Below are 22701 nucleotides of genomic sequence, written 5' to 3'. Positions count from 1 at the left end.
TATTAAAATAATGATATCTATTATTATACTCCAAAAGGAAGTTTAATTGGTGGTGTGCTAAATGTAAATATCCCATGTTAATAATATACTGATAAGCCCAAAAAATGTAGCAATGCAGCTCACAATATCCTTTTTGCAGTGTTTAAGCATTTTACATAGTTGTAACAGGACTACTTTTACACAAAAGATGTGGTAATCATTTTATCAACTTTTAATTGATGAAATACTCCATTGCAACGAGATGCCTCGGTGGGTAATTCACTCTGCCGCGTTATCTTTTGTAACCTTCAGCTCCTGAGTTACAGTATTGAAAACAACCAATTTAGACTTTCATCCGCAGCAACACCTGCTGTGCGCAGTGATTACAAATGCAAAATCTGCAGTATCAACCCAGCCGTGGCCCATGCAGGTAAGAGTGGTGGGGTAGTGGGGCCGGGTGGGGTGGGGGGTGAGATTTCGACAGACGACGACGTGGGAAAATTAATTATTTATTTTATTTTCCCTCGTGATCATCTGTCGAATCCCCCCAATCCCGCCCCACCGCTCTTACCTGCATGGGCCGTGGCTGCATCATCCACAATATTAAAAATGTTTATTATGGGTGACTGTACTGCGATCCCAGCGCCGAGTGGATTTAATTCCACTGATTGCACATACATCCCTGCAATATGTCCCGTATTCCATTACAGGAAGTACTCTCCAAGGCGCCACTCTTTTCTTGACCAGCTGCCCCTGGTATCTTGAAGAAGCTACAAACGTTCCCACCTCTCCACCTGATGTAGGTCCTCATAGCTCCCCTACAATTCATAGGATGACATGTTCTTTTTTTTTTTTTATTATTATTTATTTTTAACTAACCATACTTACTGACATACAGAACTGTGCGCCTACAACCCGGAGGCCGGCTGCCATATTTGCAATTAAGTACATAGCGCCTCAGCTCATACAACATCCCGGAGGCCGGTCATCACTGTGGTCAGTCTTGCGGCTCCCAATCCCTTCCTCGTTTGCGAGCCTGTATGCAGTCTTCCCCCCCTTGCGAGGGCACAGTTTTTATCTTTCCACCTTCCCCCCATCTACCAAAAGGAGCTAGAAAGCACACGAAAAAGGGGGGAAATAATGCAAATAAAAAGGAAACACAACCCCATAACGTTACTTAGCCCCCACCCCCCACCCCTCCCAACTGTTGAGGTGTCCTGTTCGTAACCCACCCAGTGCTCGTTAGTGCACGCAGCGCCTATCTGCCCCTCATCGTCGTAAGGTGCCTCAGTAGTTTGTCGTTCGTCCCAGACCGAAGTACACCAGAAAGTGGATTAGGTATCTGCCCCGCCGTCGCTCTCTCCAGTCCCACCGCGCCCCTGGTCTCCCGAGTTGGTTGTGTCCGCCCCCCTCTCTGCATCCTCCCCTCCCCTCCTAAAATAATCTACGTAGAGCCCCCAAAAATGTTTTGGTCGGCTGCGCGGCGGGAGAAGCTCACTGAACCTCTCCGTCTGTGTACAGCAGTAAAGCGTCCACTGCTCCACCGTAGGTAAGAGGCCCCTCATCCAGCAGAGCGCTACCCTACACTTCGCCATAAGCATACCCATGTCCACAAGCCGCCGCGCCGCCCGTGGTAGAGCCCTGGAGTGCCCCAGCAGGGCCACCGCAGGGTCCGGGACTATCTCTATTTCTGCCACTCTAGCTATCTGCTCAGAGACCGCCTCCCAAAAGTTGTGTATACCAGGGCAGCGCCACGCCAGATGCATAAAGTCCGCCACAGGGTGGCTGCATCTTTCACATGCAGACCCTTCCCGTAGGCCATATCGGTGCAGCCTCTCCGGAGTATAATATACTCTATTTATAAACTTGAAATGGATCAATCTGTGTCTACCATGCAGGGGTATGCGTCGGATCCCCGAACAGCAGTACGCCCACATAGCATCATCTATTGTGGTGTCGAGGTCTCTCTGCCAGGCTAACCTAGCCTTAGTGTATTCCCGCGATCTCTGCAACATTGCAGTATGGTATAATTTAGAAATTAACTTATGGGGACTTTTGTGCTTAATGATAAAGGACAACTCCGGTACCTCCGGAGGCTCAGCCATATCTTCCCCTAGGAGTTGCCGCCATGCATGTCTCACCCTGTGGAATTGGAACCGCTGCAATTGTGTGGCATTGTCAGCCGCGGCCGCTACCTCTTCCCATGTCTTAGCGACGCCGTCTGTAAACAGATCCCCCATCGAGTGTACACCCAGCTTCCTAAGGGAACCTACCACCCCCTCTTACCTGCAGGGGGACAGCCAGACCGCCCACTCAGGCGGCATAGCAGGTGAATATAATAAAGCCCCTGCCTGTTGTTGCAGTATGTTGTTCCATGCATGCCGGGTCGAGTTCAACGAGTCTAAGAACCCAGTTCGCCGATCCGGCGCTTCAAAAATAACTGCTGGGAGCGGGAGCGGAGCCGCAAACAATTTCCCTAATTTTAGATATGGGACCACGTCCCCACCGTGGATCCAGCTATGTGCCTGAGCACCCTGTGCCACCCTGTAGTACAGTTCTAGGTCAGGCGCCCCCAGGCCGCCCAGGTGGTAGGGCAATGTCAAGACACGCCAGCTAACACGAGCCTGCTTACCTGCCCATGCCAGCCGCAGCAGAGATCCAGTCAGCCTAGCAAAGAAGGCACGCGACAGCACTATCGGGATGTTGACAAACAAAAATAGAAATCTGGGAAGTACTACCATCTTCATAATGGATATACGACCCATCAGCGAAAGAGGGAGTTTGATCCAGGCCTCAACATCGTCTTCTAGTTTGCTGACGGCTCTGCCATAGTTCTCGGATAGCAAGACGTCCGAGTCCATGTGTAGCTGGATCCCCAGGTATCGAACCGAGTCTTCCGACCACTGGATCGGGTACTCCATCTCAAAAGGGATAGTAATCGGGGTCAGCGGGAAAGCAATAGATTTACTCCAATTGACCCTCAAACCAGAGAGCGCCCCAAAATGAACCACCTCCCGTAGTACCGGGGCTAAGTTAGTCTCCGGATCCCTAACGTATAATAGTGTATCATCAGCGTATGTCGAGACCACGATCTTATAAGTGGGGAAGTTGATTCCCCTGAGGCTGTGATACTCTCGGAGGGCGCAGGCCAGAGGCTCCGCCACCAGGGCGTATAATATAGGCGACAGGGGGCAACCTTGTCACGTCCCCCTCGAAATGGGTATAGCCTCCGTAACTTGGTCGCCCAGTCGTACCCTCGCAGTCGGTCCCCTATATAACACCCCGATCAATTGCAAGAAGACCGGGCCCAGCCCCATTCTCGTCAGAACCTGTCGCATGAACGGCCAGTCTACCGAATCGAAAGCCTTTTCCATATCCAGGAAAACTGCCAGTGCCCGCGTGTCCCGGCGTACATGTTGCATAGTGCCGAACACTGTCCTCAAATTATACGTGAGGTTCCTGCCAGGCACGAACCCCGCCGGTTCCGGGGCAACCAGCTCCGATGTGAGCAGAGCCAATCGTGTGGCTAAAACTTTCGCATATAACTTAGTATCAACATTTAGCAACGACAGCGGCCTATAAGAACTGCAGTCCTCCGGCGACTTACCGGGTTTGGGAATCGCCACCAGTATCGCCTCTCTCATGGACTGCGGCATGTGTCCCTTAACACACATATCGTCAAACAGAGTGGATATGTGTGGGAGTAGCTGATCTATGAACGCTCTGTAAAAGGCCACGGTAAGACCGTCCGACCCCGGGGCACTATTTGCCTTCATACCCGCCAGTGCCTCCAGAATCTCATCTTTCTCTATAGGCAGGGCCAAAAACTCCCTATGTTCATTCGTGAGGAATGGCAGCTTAATATAATCCAAATAGTCCCGGATGCTCTCTTCCATGTCGGTCTGTTGAGAGGCGTAAAGATTAGTGTAATATGTCTGGAAGCGCGCCGTAATATCAGCCTCTTCAGTTAAAAGCTCGCCTTCCTCCGACCTAATCTTAGTAATCGCAGTTCTACTCCGGCGGGCTTTGAGTATGTTCGCTAGTACAGACCCAGACCTGTCGCCTTCCCCACATACTCTGGCAGTGGCGTATTTCCCCAAATGCAGCACCTCCGCATCCGCCGCCTCATGGTATTCTGCCAGGAGAACCTTCATCTCCTCCGCTATGCCTGCCGACGTCTCTATGCGCTGCTTAGACTCCAGTTCCCCCAATTTGCGCTCCAATGTCGAAAGCCTCTGCCGGATATCCCGCAACACTCCCGAGTGTTTGGCCATGGCCACCCCCCGTATATAAACCTTGAACGTTTCCCAGATCGTCTGGAAATTGTCAACAGAGCCCAAATTGGTATCAAAGAACACCGTGATAGCCTCAGCTAATTCGTCTTTAAATAGGGGGTCCAGCAGCGAGTATGGGGGAAACCGCCACAAAAAAGGAGGAACGGTCTTTCTGGGCGCCGCCAAAAGCAGCAGCACCGGGGAGTGATCCGATAGTGTGCGCGGTAACACCCGGCATGCCCGCACCTGCGGCAAAAGCGATGTTGACGCCAACCAGTAATCTATACGCGTGTGTAAATTGTGATAGGCCGAGTAGTGCGTGAAACCCCCCCGCTCAGGGTTGAGAGTCCTCCACACATCCGCCAGTCCCAAACAGAGCATTTCCCATCCTATAACTTTGGCGGAAGCCGTCTGCGCCCTAGCCGGACCTCTAGATCTACCTAATTCCGGGTTCAGGACCACATTAAAGTCTCCACCCCACAACACGTGCTGCACCCCGCAGTCCCCCATCGTGCGCGCCAGCGCCGTGTAAAATTCCGGACAGTCGTAATTCGGGCCATAGGTATTGACCAACAATAAGTCCAGACCTTTACCCTGGAAACGCGCGAGGACAAACCGGCCTTCACTATCCACCGCCAGCAGATGCAGTCTGTAGGCCGCCCGCGGGTTAACCAAGTCAACACCCCCCTAGAGTGCGTGGTGAAACCTGCCGCGTGCGTATTGCCCAGCAACCCTCTAGTGCGCAGCATGGGGCTATGGGTAGGGAGATGCGTTTCCTGTAGGAAAGCCACATCTATATCGTGCCTTTTCAGGTAATGCAGGACTTTGCGCAGCTTCCGGTGATCATTCAGGCCCCTGACATTCCAGGTCAGCACTCTGAGGGAGCCAAGCAGTCCGGTTTCAGCTATGTTGTTAGGTATTGCCATTCTCTCTGGAACGCCAATCGTATTGTACGCTGCGCCGCATAAAGCAAGTGAGCCAAAGTGAGCTTCACAAAACGCACGGACAGCAGAACCTCATAACTTTGTAAAACAATCCCCACCTCCCCCCCCTCCCACAGCAGACCCTCCCCAACTTGGCCCTGCAGCATCCCATATAGGGTCTACCTACACCTCCCGCCGCCCTACCCCCAACACTTTGACCCCCCCTCAAAAGAAAAAGTTGGTGAATTCACTCGCGGGCGGAGGTCGCTCAGGTCTTAGAGTATAGCGGGTTAACACCTAGTACCTATGGTCGACCCCCCGGAGCGGCAAGCAGAAATTTGCCCCTGCGCCCAAACACAGCCGCATCATGATTCACCCCTCCTTCCATCCCCGAATCTCGGACAGCCAGCAAGGACCCCACGCTCGATTAAGTATACAGAACAGGGAAGCCCGCCCACCGGGTCGGAAGCTCTGTGTCCGGGCTCACATCGCCCAACCCCATGCCCATACATACTGCAGGCACTTGGCCACCATGTCCGGAAGTATGCGGCAGTCCATTCTCACCTGATAAACGTCCCGTATACATTCCCTCCCTCCCCGCCCGCTCAAAACTGCTCAGTCCCCGCACATTAAATCCCTTTCTTGCCTACCGACCAGTGTCAGTCCTGTTCGTCCATCCCACTTGCCGTTGCGCCCCCCAGCAGCTGCCTCTCCGGGCTTCGCCGTTGCTCCTTATTCCAGTCTTTCAACGCCTTCTGTAGTGCCTTAGGGTCTGTGAAGATATGTGAGTTACCCTGTCTGTTAACTCGCAGCTTGGCCGGGTACAGCATCGCATAGTCCAGGCCCAACTCCCGCAGCTGTTTTTTAGCTGGTGCAAACTGACGCCTAGCTTCCTGAACTCTGGCAGTGGAATCCGGGTAGAGCGAGATGGTGGACCCCTCATATACCAAAGTCTTCTTCTCTCGAGCCACTCTCAGGGCTGCGTCTCTGTCCCGGTAGTTCAGTAGCTTCGCTATAATCGGTCGAGGCGGCGCTCCGTGAGGGGGCCTGGGACCAAGGGATCTATGCGCTCTCTCCACTACAAACATCCCCGAAAAAACATCTTTACCAAGCAGATCCACCAGTAGTGACTCCACGAAACACTCCATTCTGCCCGTCGATGTCGTCTCCAGCAGGCCTGTTATGCGCAAGTTGCACCGACGGGTACGCGCCTCCAGGTCCTCTGTCTTGTCCTGTAATACCTGCATAAGGCGTCCCAGTGCTTTCTGGTCAACATCCAACGAAGTCTGAGCCTCCTCCACCTCCGAAAGGCGTCGGTCTGACTGGTCCAGTCTCTCCGCATGCTTATCAATGCGCTCTCCCATACGATCCATCCTGTACGAGAGGGCATCTATTTTGGCCCCGAGGGAGGTGATACCGCTCTGCAACCCTCTCTCCATGGACAGCAGTAGACCCCGGATGTCCTGTTCTTCCCCGGGGGCGCTGAGGCGCCTCCGGCCAATGCCTCCGCCTGGGCCTGGGGTCTGGGGCGCCGCTGTTCAAATGTTAGTTCCGACTGGGACTTGTCGGTCTTCCCCATCGTGGGTGGGATGACATGTTCTTACTTAGAGTACCTTACCTCTCCTCTTTTACTTTATCCCAACTTTACTTCACCCTCCTATCCATAACACTACAAAGGATTTTATTTTGCTCCCTTTATTCCATCCCATCTTCACTTTTTGCCCTATCCCCAATGCTAATCTTTGCCACAGTGCAAACTGTTCACTTTATATTGGGGATGATTTAGAGTTTGGCGGACAAGGTGCTTTATCACAAATAACTAACTACCAGCCTGTCTGCCCCATTTAGGGATGGGGATCTTATGAGGAGACAGCGGATCCTCCTTTGGATCCATCTCTGGACAGCTTACTCCAGCAGCCAAGTGGGATAAAGGACTTTGGATTAAAGCCATCACACTGCCCCTTATTTAGAGCAGACAGTGTGATTTTTGTCTGTCTGTCACCGCTCGGAAAACATCCAGGTTTTCGGAGTCATCAATTTTGTGTTTTTTATGTTAAAACACCTTGCATTAAACTGAATTAAATTATATTCTCATAACTAATAAAATATTAGGCTAGCCCAACCCTCAATTAAGTGAAAAATAATTATTGTTTTTTTAATGTGGTATTACAAAACCAGGGCATATCTTTTATTTATATAATTAAATTAAACTATAGTATCATAAATGCAACCATTAACAACATGACTTCAGTCCTATAATCAAGCGAATTTGAATATTATTAATTAAATATGATCATATTGTACTCAGCTAATTCATGCCCCAAATTAAATAAAACTAATGAAAAGCTCTATAAACCTTTCTGTACCCCTAATGCCATTCATAACCTTACATTTTTTGAAACAAGTATTAAAATGCAATTGTGTTCTAGCAATACGCTTAATTCAAAATGCATTTCTAACTGAAATATTTCAATTGTAACATAATGAATCAAAGTGATGTCATGCTAACTCTGATCTTAATTCATTTTAATTAAATTATTTTTTAATTAATCGCGTTTATTCTAACACTAAATTAAAGTACATTAATATAAATTAATTTAAAATAATGTTGTGATTTTTTTCCCCAAACTCATTGCCAAATCATACTTATCTTTAAAGTCATTTTACTGATGCTTTGAGAAAAGTGATGATAAATCTCAGGAAATGCAGATTAAATAAAGGTCCTGTCAAAGCAATTGCATTAAATTTAATGCATAGGAGAGTAAAGCAGTGAACTAAAAGTTGAACACCTTTACAAGCCTGGCTTAGTAATATATAGGTACTTCGGGAATGTTTGTGAATGCCAAAAACGTATGTAAGTAAGCACTTTTTTTACATTTTTGTTTGTGAGTAGGGCCCTCTGTCTTCCACCTCGTTCATCTATTTGGTCACTGCAATGCAATATCTCTCTAGGGTACCCTAGAGGATATGCTATCCCATATATAAACTAAACCAAGACTCTGAATGTAACTATGGATCATCAATCACTCAATTAGTACTTGTTAAGTGTGGCTACTCACCCGAGAGAGTCTCAAGGCGGGGGGGTGGGGGCGGGGGGGAGGGTTGGGGTAGCAGGTCCTACTGGGCGCTGTGGTTCATTCGAAGTTGCAGCTCGTGAGATCCTTCCTGAATTGTGTCAGAGACAGGGAGAGCCTGAGGTGGAGGGGCAGGGTGTTCCAGGATTTGGTGGTGAGGTAGGAGAAGGATCTTCCTCCAGCTGCCGCGGTCCGTGCAGGTAACAGCGGTGGGGCGAGTAAGGGGGGATTTCGAAGGCAGATGCCGAAGGAAAAATAATTTTTTCTTTAATTTTCCCTCTGCATCGTCTCTCCAAATCCCCCCTTACCCAGACCCACCGCGGTTGCCTGCACGGACCGTGGCTGTCCTCCGGTCCTGGTCTTGTGAGTCCGAGGGACCCTGGCGAGGGCCAGTTGGGTGGAGCGGAGGTGTCTGGTGGGTGCGTGGAATGAGAGGTGGTGGTTTAGGTATGCTGGTCCAGCGTTGTGGAAGGCTTTGTAGGCGTGTGTGAGGAGCTTAAAGGTTACTCTTTTGTTGACTGGAAGCCAGTGGAGTTCTCGTAGGTGTTCGGAGATGTGGCCGCAGCAGAGGATTTGAGGACCTGTCTGGCTGCGGCATTCTGCATGTTCTAAAGTTTCTTGAGCACTTTCCGGGTGGCTCCTGCATAGAGTGCGTTGCCGTAGTGGAGTCTGCTGCTGATGAGTGCTTGAGTGACCGTCTTCCTGGCCTCAGTGGGGTGCCATCTGCAGGTCTTCTGAAGCAGGCGAAGAGTGTCGAAGCATGATGAGGTGACAGCGTTGATCTGGTAGTTCATTTTGAGCAAGGAATCCAGTATGCTGCCAAGATTTTGTGCGTGGTCAGTGGGTGTGCGGTGGGAGGGTTCCTAGCTCGGTGGGCGACCATGAGTCTTCCCTGGAGGATCATGGGATCAGAGTGTTCTTGGTAAGGAAAAGAATGAACATCCTGCTCTAGGAATACTTTATGTTGGTCTAGCTTCATGTTCCAAGGCCATGGAACAGCGAGTGTTCCTCTTGGCACTTTTCAGCTAACACCGTTGTCGTATTTCCACTTACATATTGTAAGGTGTTGCCTGTCTCACAACCATTTTTATGATCTGGAGCACATATGATGTTTTCTCATATCCTAAGAGGAGCAATGGGGGATCAAATGAGATTGACAAGAAAGCCAATGGGCCCCCCAACACCCCCTGTAAGTACTGGCATGGTACGCTTTATTGGGCATAGGCAAAAGGTTCATAAGTGGCCTCACCAGTTTTACCTGTGGCCCAATGTGTGCCCCCACCCCTCCTCTAGAATTCACTTCTAGCGTCTCCGCTGCGCCTGTGAATTACAGCGCTATCTGATCTGCCCCGCAAAGCCCTCATCCTTCGGACGTGTACTTTCTGTTTTCTTTGCAAACACTGCATGTGCGTCAGTCATAACACTGATGACATCGCCTTACAAGCAAAACATTGGCCTGGATCTGGATTTCCGTCAGTTCGGTTATTTGTGTAAGATTGAGGGCCGGGTCTCCTTCTAGGCGCTAATCAGCTGCATTTGGGCCTGATAGGGGCGCAGATGGATAATGCGCCATGTATGAGTCCCACGAACCCATGGCTGAGTGGGACCACCCAGGCGTCTGTCCAGGCCTCCCCTTCTGCACAGCTGCCTGACTGCGGCAACACAATGCAGACTGGATGTGTGACTGTGTGTGCCATGAAACCTTTACAGGCTGCAAGGATTGGCTGAATTGGATAGATTTGTTTTTTTTAAACATTCACATAATTGGAAACTTTTGCAATTTTGTGAAGGTGGCAAAGTGTTTTTGTGAAAATCAATACTTTTGCGACAATTCATGTCCAATATACCATACTTTAACTAGGACAAAATGGTTTTGCATAAAATATACTTTCCATAGTATACTTATTGTTCTTCTCCTGCACATTTCCCTTGTGCTTAAAAAACTTCGGAAACTGTGAACTTGTGGAGACATATTGTGCACAAATTTTTCGGGTGGATATGTTTGATTAGAATGAACATTGTCATTCTATACAACGAAAATGATCTCACAATGTAAAACTTCATATGGATGAAAAGGTAAACTGGGAAACTTTGCAAACTGGGAAAGTGTAGAACTATGAAAACTTTGCCAGCACAAAATGACATTACACATCCCTACAATTGTTGTTAGGAAGGTTCTGAGCCTGACACACAGAAACTGAGGCTTATAAATTCGAAACATAGTTCAAAGGCCTGTGGGCAGCCCTGCTTGTGACACTATTGAGTCACAATGGGGCATATGTTCAATAAACGGCGTTAAAATTATCGCCGCTTTAGCGGCAGAAAACTGCAGCTAAAGCGGCGATAATGGGCTTGATAATATGCCCTTGTGAATTCCCATAGAAGCCCATGTTCTGGTGTCAACATGGGCTGCTATTGGAATTCTCTGCGGCAAATTATCAAGCCCATTATCGATAATTTTAACGCCGTCCTTGATAATATGCCCCTAAATTATTTCATCTCTGACGCTCTGTTTTCGTCCACTTTAGCATTGCTCGCTGTTTATATTTGTGGGTGATTGAGAGTCTTTCCTCTTGAAAGGTCCTGATGTTATTCCTCTAGAATTTCATTCCTACGCTGAGAAATTCTTCTTTTCCAAGCTTTTGTTGCGCAAAATTTGGTCAAAGATGTGAAAGACAAACGCATACTTGATACTGATCTCAGAGCATGACTGTGGAAGAACCGCAGAAAAAAGTCCATCCTTTTTGAACATATAGTTCATAAAAAACTAACCAACTGCGACAATTGACCTAAGCATTCGACTATCATAATCCCTTGTGCCACCAGAACTGGACACGGTTCTTTGCGCAGGATGGCCCTTCTGTCTTTTGAATATTAACGTTTTATTCTTGCCCTTCTATACCTGAGGCTTTTGCAAGCTTCATCCCACTTCCGATAGTAGTTCTTCTAAAGTATTAATGAAGAGGGGTTTAGTTTTAAATCATAGATCTTTCTCGAGAAGCATCATTAGATGGAGGGTGCTAGTTTGGTGTCCTTCTGGTAAGAAAGTTTGAGTTAGCCATAGTGGCCTTCCATCAAGACATGTTGACACTCCAGGTCTGGGCACCTGCACTCTCCTGATGTAGTAGTAACTCCATTGGTAGCTTGAAAAAGTGGACCAGGGTGTGCTGTTGGATGGTTGACCTCTTGTGGGTTCATCTTTACCCGCTACCCTGTTTCACTTGCTCTCGCCGTTCTAAGCAGAACCTTCTCCTCTTAAGATCTTGGGACTTAATCTCTCTTTGGGGGTTTTTCGATTTCACCCTTCCTACTCAATCCGTTCCTTTTTTATGGAAAAGCCTTAAGTAAACACTCATTTTCCCTGACATCCTCAAACAGTGTGGAATTCATAATCAAATGTTCAGTTAAAACATAAATCTTCAAGATCAGAGACCGCTCTAAGAAATAGCATCAGAATTCAAATTGTTTCGCTAAATCCCAGTATTGGGCGAATATCAAATGACTCATAGACTGGGCCAAATATGAAAGTCTTAGGGCAGGATCCACTTCTGTATCTAAGCCTCATGTTATTTGTCAACAAATATTAGAGGACATTCTTGGCCCTTTTCAATCGATCAGCGTTGGAGCCCAGAAACATTTTGAATCCCTGAGCTGGCTGTCTTCTTCAAGACAAGGTGGATGGCTGAAAATAGGGGTGCCCAACATAGTTTGCGAACATAAATTAAGATGTTTTAAATAACAAGAGTTGTTCTGCAAAATTGAGTCAGTTGAAGGGCACCAGCAATTCAGAAGAGGATTGAGTCAAAACAAACCTAGGCACCTGTGCACAATAGATGGCGTCTCTAGTGTGAAAAGGATTGTCTGCAAAAGAGCTTTTCTCTTCTAAACAGGGAATAGGGAGACTGTGAAAATAAACAGGGACAAATTAACAAAAAAACAGAAAGGGTTGAAGGCAGATTTGTATATTCTGTAAGTTTAGAACATACATATGTGATGAATCCCTGTTTCAGAAAAGGGAAAAATAATGCATATGCAGATGGAAGAGTTAAGTTGCATTTGTGAACCATCTGATAACAAAATGGAAACTACCTGTGCAAAATGGGCGGTTCAAAGGAGTTGCAAAGATGTTGCCATTAGAGGAAATCCAAAGCACAGAAAATATCAATACAGGATTGAATCTCCCAAGAGAAGCATAGCTTCAGAAAGTCTAAGACACCCGCTTGTCTTAACATGCACCTTTGCAGCAGTGGTCTGAGTCCCAGAGCTGCCAGAATGCAAGCATTGGACATGGCAAGGGAGGAGCGTGGGCAGAACACGACTCACATGGATCTCCCCTCCGGTACAGTCTGAAACTACCATTATCAACACCCATTTCAACCGACTGGTGAGTTGGTAGGAACACAGGCATCATGAAAAACATGTTCTATTGATGCGAGTGACAATCATCCCTACTGGCTGCAGGGGCGCTCTTTAATGTCATGCACTGCTCAATCAATTTATTTTATTTCATTTTATTTTGAGAGTTTTATATAGCGCTGGCTAGACCCGGAGGTATCACAGCGCTTTACATAAGGTTCCACAGAAATTACAAAATTACATCAGTTACACGTCAATCAATCAATCAGAACATTTGTAAAGCACACCACTTACCCGTGAGGGTCTCAAGGCGCTGGGGGGGGGGGGGGGAGTGCTGCTACTGCTCGAATAGCCAATCTAGCACAGATGAAACAATACAAGAGCGCATTAACTACTGCAAAATGTTTGCAAAGGTGGCAGGTCTGGCGCTGTTGAACCCACTTCTTGGAAAGGGACAAACGTGGGGGGCTGGTGTTACCTCCCACCACGTGATTCTGGATTGGAGGGCTGAGCTCACAATACCTTGGCATACGTCTTCATTATCACATTCCTTACTAACTAACTCTATGACCTCATCCCACCCTCTCAATCCAAACCTGCACACCACTTCAGCGAAGGACCCCCAGACTGGGTCCCAGATGCCCGGAGAGGATGAGGATGGATAGAGGAAGGCTGATGAGGACCAGGGCGGGGAGTACTAAGGCTTGGAGTAATAAAGATTGACAATAAATACTCGGGTCACAGCCAACTGCTAGGAAGTGTGAAGTTAGGAGACTTTGCTTCTACAAACATGACATTCTGTAGAAAACATACATTGCAGATTTACGTAACATGCAAACTTCACAGCTCTTATATTTCATTCACAAAATCTGGGATTTTGATAGTAATCAAATATGCATAACATATTTAGGGTAATATACTGTGATATAATAATACTCTGCAGCAAATAGTTAAATTTTATTGTTTACAAATGGCATTTCCAATTTATTTTTGCTGAAAGTATATTTTTGCCAAAAGTATATTTTTGCCTTATGCACTCAGGATTAGGCAAATAATCCTTCTCACAAGTCACTGATTGCAATGTTTAGTTCTCAAAAATGATTGATTTTACTTACAGTTCCAAATGAGAGATGGGGAGGCATAGTGCTTCACTAAAGGTTGACAATTGTTTTTGTCACTCGTGGCATTAAATCAGACATTCTCTTGAGTGGAATGATATGGAAACGGTCCATAAGTGGAGAAGTGTGGTGCAGCGGCCAGGGCAGCTGACCTCGGCGCACAGGGCTCACGGTTCGATCCCTGGCGGCGGCTCAACTCAGCACCATGTGACTCTGGGCAATAGCTCCCTTAATTTCCACAGCCCCCAGCGCCTTGAAACCAGCAAGGGTGAGTAGCTCGCGCTTTACAAATACTGGATTTATTCTATGTTTCATCACTTTTATTTACTGAGCAGGTAAGTTCTATTTTGTGAGTTTTGTTCCCAGAACCATATTCATAAATTTACACCTGCAGGTTTACTACCCTACAATGGCACAAATTTATAATAAATCAGAATTCTCAAAACGTTTATGTCTTGAAACCTGCACCAGCCACAGCTTTCCAGCAGCAATCCCTTTAAAGTTCGGCAAATTCCTTTTTCTCAGATGAAACACAGAGAAAGACCAGGCACATTTACCAACATTTTTCTTTTTTTAACTAAACTGGAAAAATATTTTTCCTTGTAGATCCGTCTCTTCTATACATTTAGGGTGGAGTTTGACTTCTCTTCCCACACTACTGTCCTTGCAAAGAGTAAATCGCTTAACATTTTCAGTGTGGGGAAGGGGAAGAAGATACTTTGAAAATATTCACAAACTTAAGTTTGTGGGTGTTCAGAAACTTCCTTGATATTCCAGCTCTTGGAAGCAGACTCCACTCACAGGAGCAGATTTACTCCTGTAGAAACCTTCATGAGAGTAAAATTTTCAGCAAATGCGAAGCGGGTTTTGATCAGTATTTTCTTATAAAAGTTATTGAAATGTGTAAGTGAAATGTACTTTTTGCAAGAAGCTTGGTACATTTGTCACTAAATAGGTCTGGGGTGAGCATGTTTAGAAATAGTTCTTTTAAGCTATTCGGTGGGTTAGGGTGATGGGTGACAGGGTTGGGGAGGGAGTTGGCAGGACGAGTTTCAAGCCAGTGCTGGGCACATGCTTTTTGAAATCTTGTGTGCGCCTTTCTTCACTGACATTCCCTTTGTTTTAACAACACTGGGAAGCAGTGAGTCCCCGCCTCCCTCGGAATGCAAGGATCACAAAGGTATAGGATGGAGGCTCCACTCAGTGTATGTGGCCAATGGTAAAGAATGAGTGAGACCCACTTACGTGTATGTGGCTGGTAGTGGGGAAAGAGTGAGACTCCTGGAATGCACTCAGCCACTGGTGCCAAGTGTATGTGAGATGAGTGACACCCCACTGGTGCATGTGAGACCAAGAAGAGGGAATGAGTGAGACCCACTGACGTGTATGAGGAATAAGGGTAACTTTAATAGCATTTGTGGAGCCAGTGAGTAGGAATAAGAGAGACTCCCATGAGGCAAGTGAGAACAGAGATGAAAAATGAGCGAGGCTCGACTGAAATGTATCACTCCATAGGCGAGACTCTTCTGATCAGCATGACAGAAAGTACGTAAAACCCTCCTGAAGCATGGGAACCATGATAGAAAATGAGTGAGATTCCACCTAAGTGTATAGAGCCATGGTGTGGAATGAGCGAGACTCCACTGAAGTGTATTGAGTCAGGGTGTGGAATGAGCGAGACTCCACTGAAGTGTATACAGTGAGGATGTGGAATGAACGAGGCTCCACTGAAGTGTATGGGTGTGGAATGACTGAGACTTCACTGAAGTGTATGAGGTCAAGGTGAGGAATGAGTGAGACTTCACTGAAGTGTATAGAGCCATGGTGAGGAATGAGCGAGACTCCACTGAAGTGTGTGTAGTCAAGGTGAGGAATGAGCCAGACGTCACTGAAGTGAATAGAGCCAATGTGAGGAATGAGGGAGACTCCACTGAAGTGTATGGAGTCAAGGAGTGAAAGGAGTGAGACTCCACTGAAGTGTATGGAGTCAAGGTGAGGAATGAGCAAGACTTCACTGAAGCGTATTGAGCAAAGGTGAGGAATGAGCCAGACGTCACTGAAGTGAATAGAGCCAATGTGAGGAATGAGGGAGACTCCACTGAAGTGTATGGAGTCAAGGAGTGAAAGGAGTGAGACTCCACTGAAGTGTATGGAGTCAAGGTGAGGAATGAGCAAGACTTCACTGAAGCGTATTGAGCCAAGGTGAGGAATGAGCCAGACGTCACTGAAGTGAATAGAGCCATGGTGAGGAATGAGCGACACTCCATTGAAGTGTATGGAGTCAAGGAGTGAGACTCCACTGAAGTGTGCGCAGCTATAAAAGGGAATGAGGGGCATTCTATCCAAGTGTATGGGCAATGATGGAGAATGAGTAAAACACCATTGAAGTGCACGGGCCAAAGTGAAGAACAAGTGAGACTCAACTTAAGTATTTGGGCAGTCTTGAAGAATGAGGGAGACACCACTGAAGTTCTTAGGCCCATGTTAAAGGATGAGTGAGACTCAACTAAAGTGTATGGACCATCCTGAAGAATAAGTGAGACTCTACTGAGGTTCATGGGGCCATAATGAAGAATGAGTGAGACTCCAGTGAAGTTCATGGGACCAAGATGAAGAATGAGTGAGACTCCACTGAACTGTCTGAGACTAGTAAAAAAGAATGAGACACTGCGTCAAAGTGAATGGGCATTGAGGAGGAAGAATGGTACTCTACTAAAGTGTACTGTGCATGACATGAAATGGTAAAAATCCACAGCGATGTATGCAACCACAAAAGATGATGAGAAAGACTCAATCGAAATGCATGTGTAAAGATGAGGAATGAGTGAAACTTCCTAGCTGTAAGAAACCACTGATAAGGAATGAATGACCGGGGCGAACGTGCAATTAAGCGGAATGAGTGAGACTCCAAGTGTATGCGCCCAAGAAGGTCCAAGAAATGTCAATCACTTTTTGTGTGCTTTAGTATGCCGTTCTAAGTGGGACGGGTATACCCAGACATTCGTGCACACTGTATCACTGGAACCAAGCTATACCTGGCTGATGAGCCCATAACAAGGGCGAAACAGGTCCTGGGTTGCTTGTGTTCTGTTTCAGGGAGAACCTGGCTTGACATTTCGGGCTGGATTGTCCCTGTTGGAGCAGGTTCAAGACTGATGTGCACCTAGCTGGTTACAAACTTGGGTGACATGGTGTGCAAAATAACAATAGATTGGGATGCGGCCCAAGTAATTACCAGTGGCTGCGATTAATTCAAGCTTTCCATCCACCACTTTTTGTATACTTTAATATGTCGCACTAAGTGGGATGGGTATGCACAGCTATGGGTCCCGTGCATACTGTGTCGCTGGAACGAAGCTATAACCGGCTGATGAGCCAATAACAAAGGCGAAACAAGGCCTGGGTTGTCTGTTTTCCAGTTCAGGGAGGACCTGGCTTGGCAGTTCAGCCTGATCTGTTCCTATTGCAGCAGGGTAAAGACTGATTTGCAGATAACTTGGTCCAAACAAAGGTGGCATGATGTGCAGAATAACAATAGATTGGGGTGCAGTCTGAGTAATTACCAGTGGCTGAGATTAATTTAAGCATTCCATTCATCATTTTTCTATACTTTAGTATGATGCCCTAAGTGGGATGGGTATGCCCAGTTGTGGGTTGTGTGCACACTGTGCCACTGGAACCAAGTTATACCTGGCTGATGAGCCCATAAAAATGGCGAAACTGGTGCTGGATTGTTGTGTTCCAGTTCAGGGAGAACCTAGTTGGCCAGTTAAGACTGGACTGTTCCTATTGGATTAGGGTCAGGACTGATTTGCATATAGCTGGGTCCAAACTTAGGTGGCATGGTGTGCAAAATAGATAGGATCAAGATGCGGCCCGAGTAATTACCAGTGGCTGAGATTAATTCATGATTTCTATCAATCACTTTTCGGATGCTTTGGGAATTAACGTATCTGCAGAAAATGTGTGTGCGATGCCCCTGAAGATTCGGAGACCAGTCAGGTGCAATGAATGAAACTCCGCTAAGGGGTGGAGCTAGTGACTTTGATAACAGCTTAAAAACACTGAAATGTGGGAGACTGGTATTGTGAGAATTATTTACTTCATCGTAGGGTGGAATGTCAGCAGTGTGCAATGACTGAGACTTCATTAAAGGCTATGGGCAGATATTCAGGCAATGATCGAACCTCCAGCGAGGTGTGTGAGACCAGTAATGCGGAAATAAGTAACAATCTAATGCAGTGTATAAAGCCAAGAGTAGAAAACTTGTGATTTCATAGGCGAGCGTGACACCAAGACCATCTAATGAACGAGTGAGCCTCCAATGAAGTGCATGAGGATAGTAATAAGTGACCGGACAAATGCAATTTCAAACAGTACTATGTGTCTCAATAATTGAGATTCCATCAGTGTATGAGACCAGTCATGTGCGAAAGAGTGAGCGAGATTCCGCTTATGTGCATGAGAACTAAGTGATATGTGAAAGATTTGTTGAGAGTCCAATACATTGTATGAGACCAGTGGTCTCTGAATGAGGGCTTGAGGGTCCATTGTAATATATGGCATCGGACATATGAGCATAAGGGGCTGAGAGTTCATTGTCACAGGTTTATCTTACAATTTCTAATAATTTAAGAATTGTAACAATGTTTTTTTTATTTAAAAAAGAAATTTGACTTCTGTGAGTCTAACTTTTTCAAGATGATATATCCTTAAGATTGCTTTTCATGACATATGCGTGACACAGGCCAAAGGTGACATAAATCACCAGGCCATAGTGTTCATTTTATCAAGGTTGAGGGGGTGGTGTGTTTTCTTTTTCATTAATGTAATCAAGATTTCAATGACCAATATGTTTTACCTCCTAAAAATATCATCAGACATGGGAGTGTCAGGTTTTTTAATTTTAAGGGTTCTTTGTGCATTTGTAAAAAAGCTTCCTTGCAAATGGTTTTGTAGAATAATGATTAACATTCAAAGGCCGACTTCATGAGTTGGGCAAAAAAACAATTTTGTTCAGAAGTAGTCTCATGATATTGCTCCTTTCTAGCAGCGGCCGTGTCTGCGCAAACATGCCTCTCGCAAAAGATCTGTTGCATCCGTCTCCCGAGGAGGAGAAGAGGAAACACAAGAAGAAGCGTCTGGTTCAGAGTCCAAACTCTTACTTCATGGACGTGAAGTGTCCAGGTTGCTACAAAATCACCACTGTATTTAGTCATGCACAAACGGTGGTCCCGTGTGTGGGCTGTTCTACGGTTCTTTGTCAGCCCACAGGGGGGACGGCGAGGCTCACGGAAGGTTGCTCCTTCACACGGAAACAGCACTAAGTGCCATTTGCATGCTGAGTGACGATGGGTAGGACTACCTGCACAGTATGTGGCACAGAACGTCAGTTCAGGAGCAGAGCGTTGAGCCATGGTGGACAAGTGCAAACAATATGGAGAAGGGACAATAAAATCTGAATGTTGGATGGAAATATTGGGCTCTCATACACTGTAGCTGTAGCCTTATCCACCTGACTCAATAAATTTGGATATTACTACAAGTTGTAATAAAATATTTTTTTCTGAGGTAATATAATTCAGAGGATTTTGTCACCAGCAAAAGACTCGCTATTATGTGTTCATCAGAGGCCTATTCCATATGGTCCTACAGAGTATCAACTTCTAAATCTTCTGTAACGGCGGGTGGCACTCGTGAAGTTTCACTGCACAGAGTTCAGCGGAGTTACAGAAAAACGACATGAGATTCAGCGGAATTTCACCAATGGACAGAAAATATGCTGCTTGCACTGCTTGTGCTGCAATTTAGCGCTGTTAGCGCAAGCAGCGCTGAAATTCAACTTGAACGCCACCATGCGCTGTGCAAGATCGCAGCCATTCCAGTTGATCTTGCAGCCCGTCGAGTGGAAAATCTACGCAAGCGGCAGCAAATCTACTCGAACGGCAGCCCTCTATGACCGCTCACGCCTGCCAGCGTTATAAAATGGTACCGGAAGGCTCTCTGGCAATGGGAAATCTCATCAGGAGCTGGCAAATCTAGTTTGCACTTGCAAGCGCACATTGTGGAGCCTGCGTTGTTCGTGTGAGGCGCAAACAGCAGAATAATTCCACCACACGCCGATTGGTGGAATTTGGCAGGATCTCCCCGTTACAATTATAATACTGCCCAGTCCTAATCTTCTGGTAATGCTTATTACCAATAACACTGGCACAGGTAATACTGGTCATGGTATCACTGCGTGTTTAATTACCCCTAGACAACAGCAAATGGCAATGAGGGGCTGAGTGTAGAAAAGAACATTCACAAGTATTGCAGCACTCCATTTCAAAATGTCAAATTGAAATTCAAAAAAGGGGTTCACTATAAACAACTATGACAACTGCCTGTTTGGACTGGGTCACTGAACGGGGAGAAAAACTAGACAATGCAAGACGTTGCATAATAATGGAGAGGTGAGTCGAAAGCATCCATAAGTTACTTGTTCCAGCTTTTCTTGTGTTTCACAAATTTTAAACCGAGGCTTGGCAGCAGAAAACGTGGGGTTTTGCGACTGTTTATCAGCCAAGGGTCAGTCATCAGGGACAAACTGGCTACTTAGAAACTCAGCATTAACTCCTTCACCTAGAGTTGGAGTGGTCTAAGATATTCATTTAGGACATACACGATAAAGGTACACTTAACAGGCCTGATGCATGACATCTGAAGTTGATGTAATAAACAGGTGTATTTGAAGATGGATGTGAAAGTGGAATGCAAAATTAATATACAGAACAAAAAGTCTCTTTCTCAGTTTGAATTGTATCCCTTGCTTTACCATTAAAAAGGCGATACCTCAAGGGACAAAACTGGATTATTAGTTGGGGTGGATGGCACTCCATAATTAGTAATGACACTATCTTGTAAAGTCCAGTAATGGTTGCGGTATTTTATACCGGATCTCAAGCCCTCGTGCAATGCCACAGAGCAGATAGGCTTAACAAAAGAAAATGTGCACCAAAACAGTTGAAAAGTTGAAAACACAACGCAATATAAATCCTTCTCTGATATGTACAACTAGAGAATAATTTAATTACCTAAATGACACCAAAATGACAAAAATCCAATAATGGTAACAAGGATATGAATTTTTAAAGGTTTAAATAAAAATAGCGCCAAAAAGCATTAAGTGCCAACCACGGTCATTTTAGTGGCACTTGACTGGGCTCTAGGAGTGAGTGTAGGCCGACACTGATGGAGCGCAGGTGAGATACAGGAATCAAGTTTTTGGCGATCGAAAGTTTTACCTTCTGACTTAGTCTCTGAAATGGAAGTCAACAGAGCAGGGAAGGAGGCTGTGGCCAAGAAAGGCTCAGATAGCCATCAGATGAGGTCCCAGTGAAGCCACTGACTTTTGGCAGGAAAGCTGCAAGTGGGAGAAGTTCAAATTTGACCCCCAAAAAAAGGTCCCTCGCTGGCCAGATACTTTTGGTGCCATTGCCCAGTGAAGATTTCTCCTCTTGCACTTAGTCTCTTTTTTTGCAGCTCGGATTTGTCCATCGGGGCAAGGCTGCAAGCTGTAGCTGAACAGAGCTGCATGTCGTCGGATACCTTCTATACCTTGTCTTTTGACACATAGAGTTTGCAGTTTTAAAACTGCACGGTCAGGCTATAGTGGTAGTCCTGCAGTCAGGTTTACACTGTCACTGTAGTGGGTGGCACAAAGGGTGCTGCAGCTCTCTAGTGACATTTAACCTACAGGCCCAGTGCACACTGTGCCATATGCTACAGACTTAGAGGTAAGTTAGATATGCAAATGAGAAGTATAGCCACTTTCAACATGTTTGAGGGTTAGAGAATACACACTTGGCCTGGTTAGCAGAGTCCCACTGCACAGAGTCAAAAAACAGCAGCATCAGTCCAAAATAATGGGGGTGATCATACATAGGAATCTACCCTCACCTTACATCATCTAATGACACAACAACACTGCAAATGCATGCGAAGAATTCTGTATATACTATATCAATATCTCTTTGCACAAGGGTATAGAGAAAAGACTATTAGAAAGGATAAAAACTGTTGACCAGAATACAAAAGCAACATTTGGTTACATATTCCAAAGTCCATGGTAGCTTTACATTTAGTTAAAGGAAGACACAACATCGATTAAATTAAGTTTCAAATTATAGGAACTATTCAGAGGGAGTGATTTATAAAACTGTTGCAAACAGAAGTCACTGAATAAAGTGACTTAAAATGCTGCAGGACATAGGTTGATGACAATGGATTGCAAACGCTTATGGTGATAACAGGACACGCGCTATGAAAGAGACTAACGAACAACTCTTTCCCACAGCACAGTGGCTTCCTTTAAGAGGGGAATGATCACACATACAAAACACCATCACAGCCACAGCAACAGCAGCAGACACTGGAGGAAGAGATCCGCAGATCTTTTGAAAGATTGCGTTTGCATCTGCAACTATGGGGCTGATTTAGAGCTTGACGGAGAAGATCCCCCGTCACAAAGGCAACAGAGGTCCCTCTCAGTTAGGATGAAGGTCCGTCGACCTGATCAACAGCCAGGAAGACTTTAAGTACGTCAGCAATGGAGCCTATGTTGATTCCGTCACTGACATACTCCTCCCACAGCCTTACAGAGTAAGAGCCGTCCGCGGTTTGGCCTATATGGCTACCCACCCGCTTTAGAGTGGGTGGTCATAACCAAGGTTTTACAATGCATTACTGCTGTGAAACAAACTGGCAATAAGGGACAGTAAACATGTTTAAATGCCCCCACATAATCTTTTTTTTTTCAAAAGCAAAATCACACTTTGAGATCTGGCTTTTGAAGAAACAAAAACTGTTCCCCTCTGGTCTACATCTCCACTCTGGTTCTCCCAAGCCTGGCCAGGCACTGACGATGACCCCGAGATAACAAGGATCGCAAAAGGGCAGAGGGCGGAGCCAGAAATCACAGCATTAGCACTGCAAC

The 22701-nt window shown here is 46.1% G+C and overlaps 1 pseudogene; it reads left to right on the top strand.

Moving 5' to 3' along the window:
- Positions 1-18782: 18782 nt before the first annotated feature.
- Positions 18783-19169, top strand: LOC146868808 (small ribosomal subunit protein eS27 pseudogene; annotated as a pseudogene).
- Positions 19170-22701: the final 3532 nt, after the last annotated feature.

The sequence above is a fragment of the Triturus cristatus genome, chromosome 1_2, assembly GCF_964204655.1.
Source record: "Triturus cristatus chromosome 1_2, aTriCri1.1, whole genome shotgun sequence".
NCBI lineage: Eukaryota > Metazoa > Chordata > Amphibia > Caudata > Salamandridae > Triturus > Triturus cristatus.
Note: the sequence above shows the minus strand (reverse complement) of the source record. Positions and strands in the feature narration are given on the sequence as shown.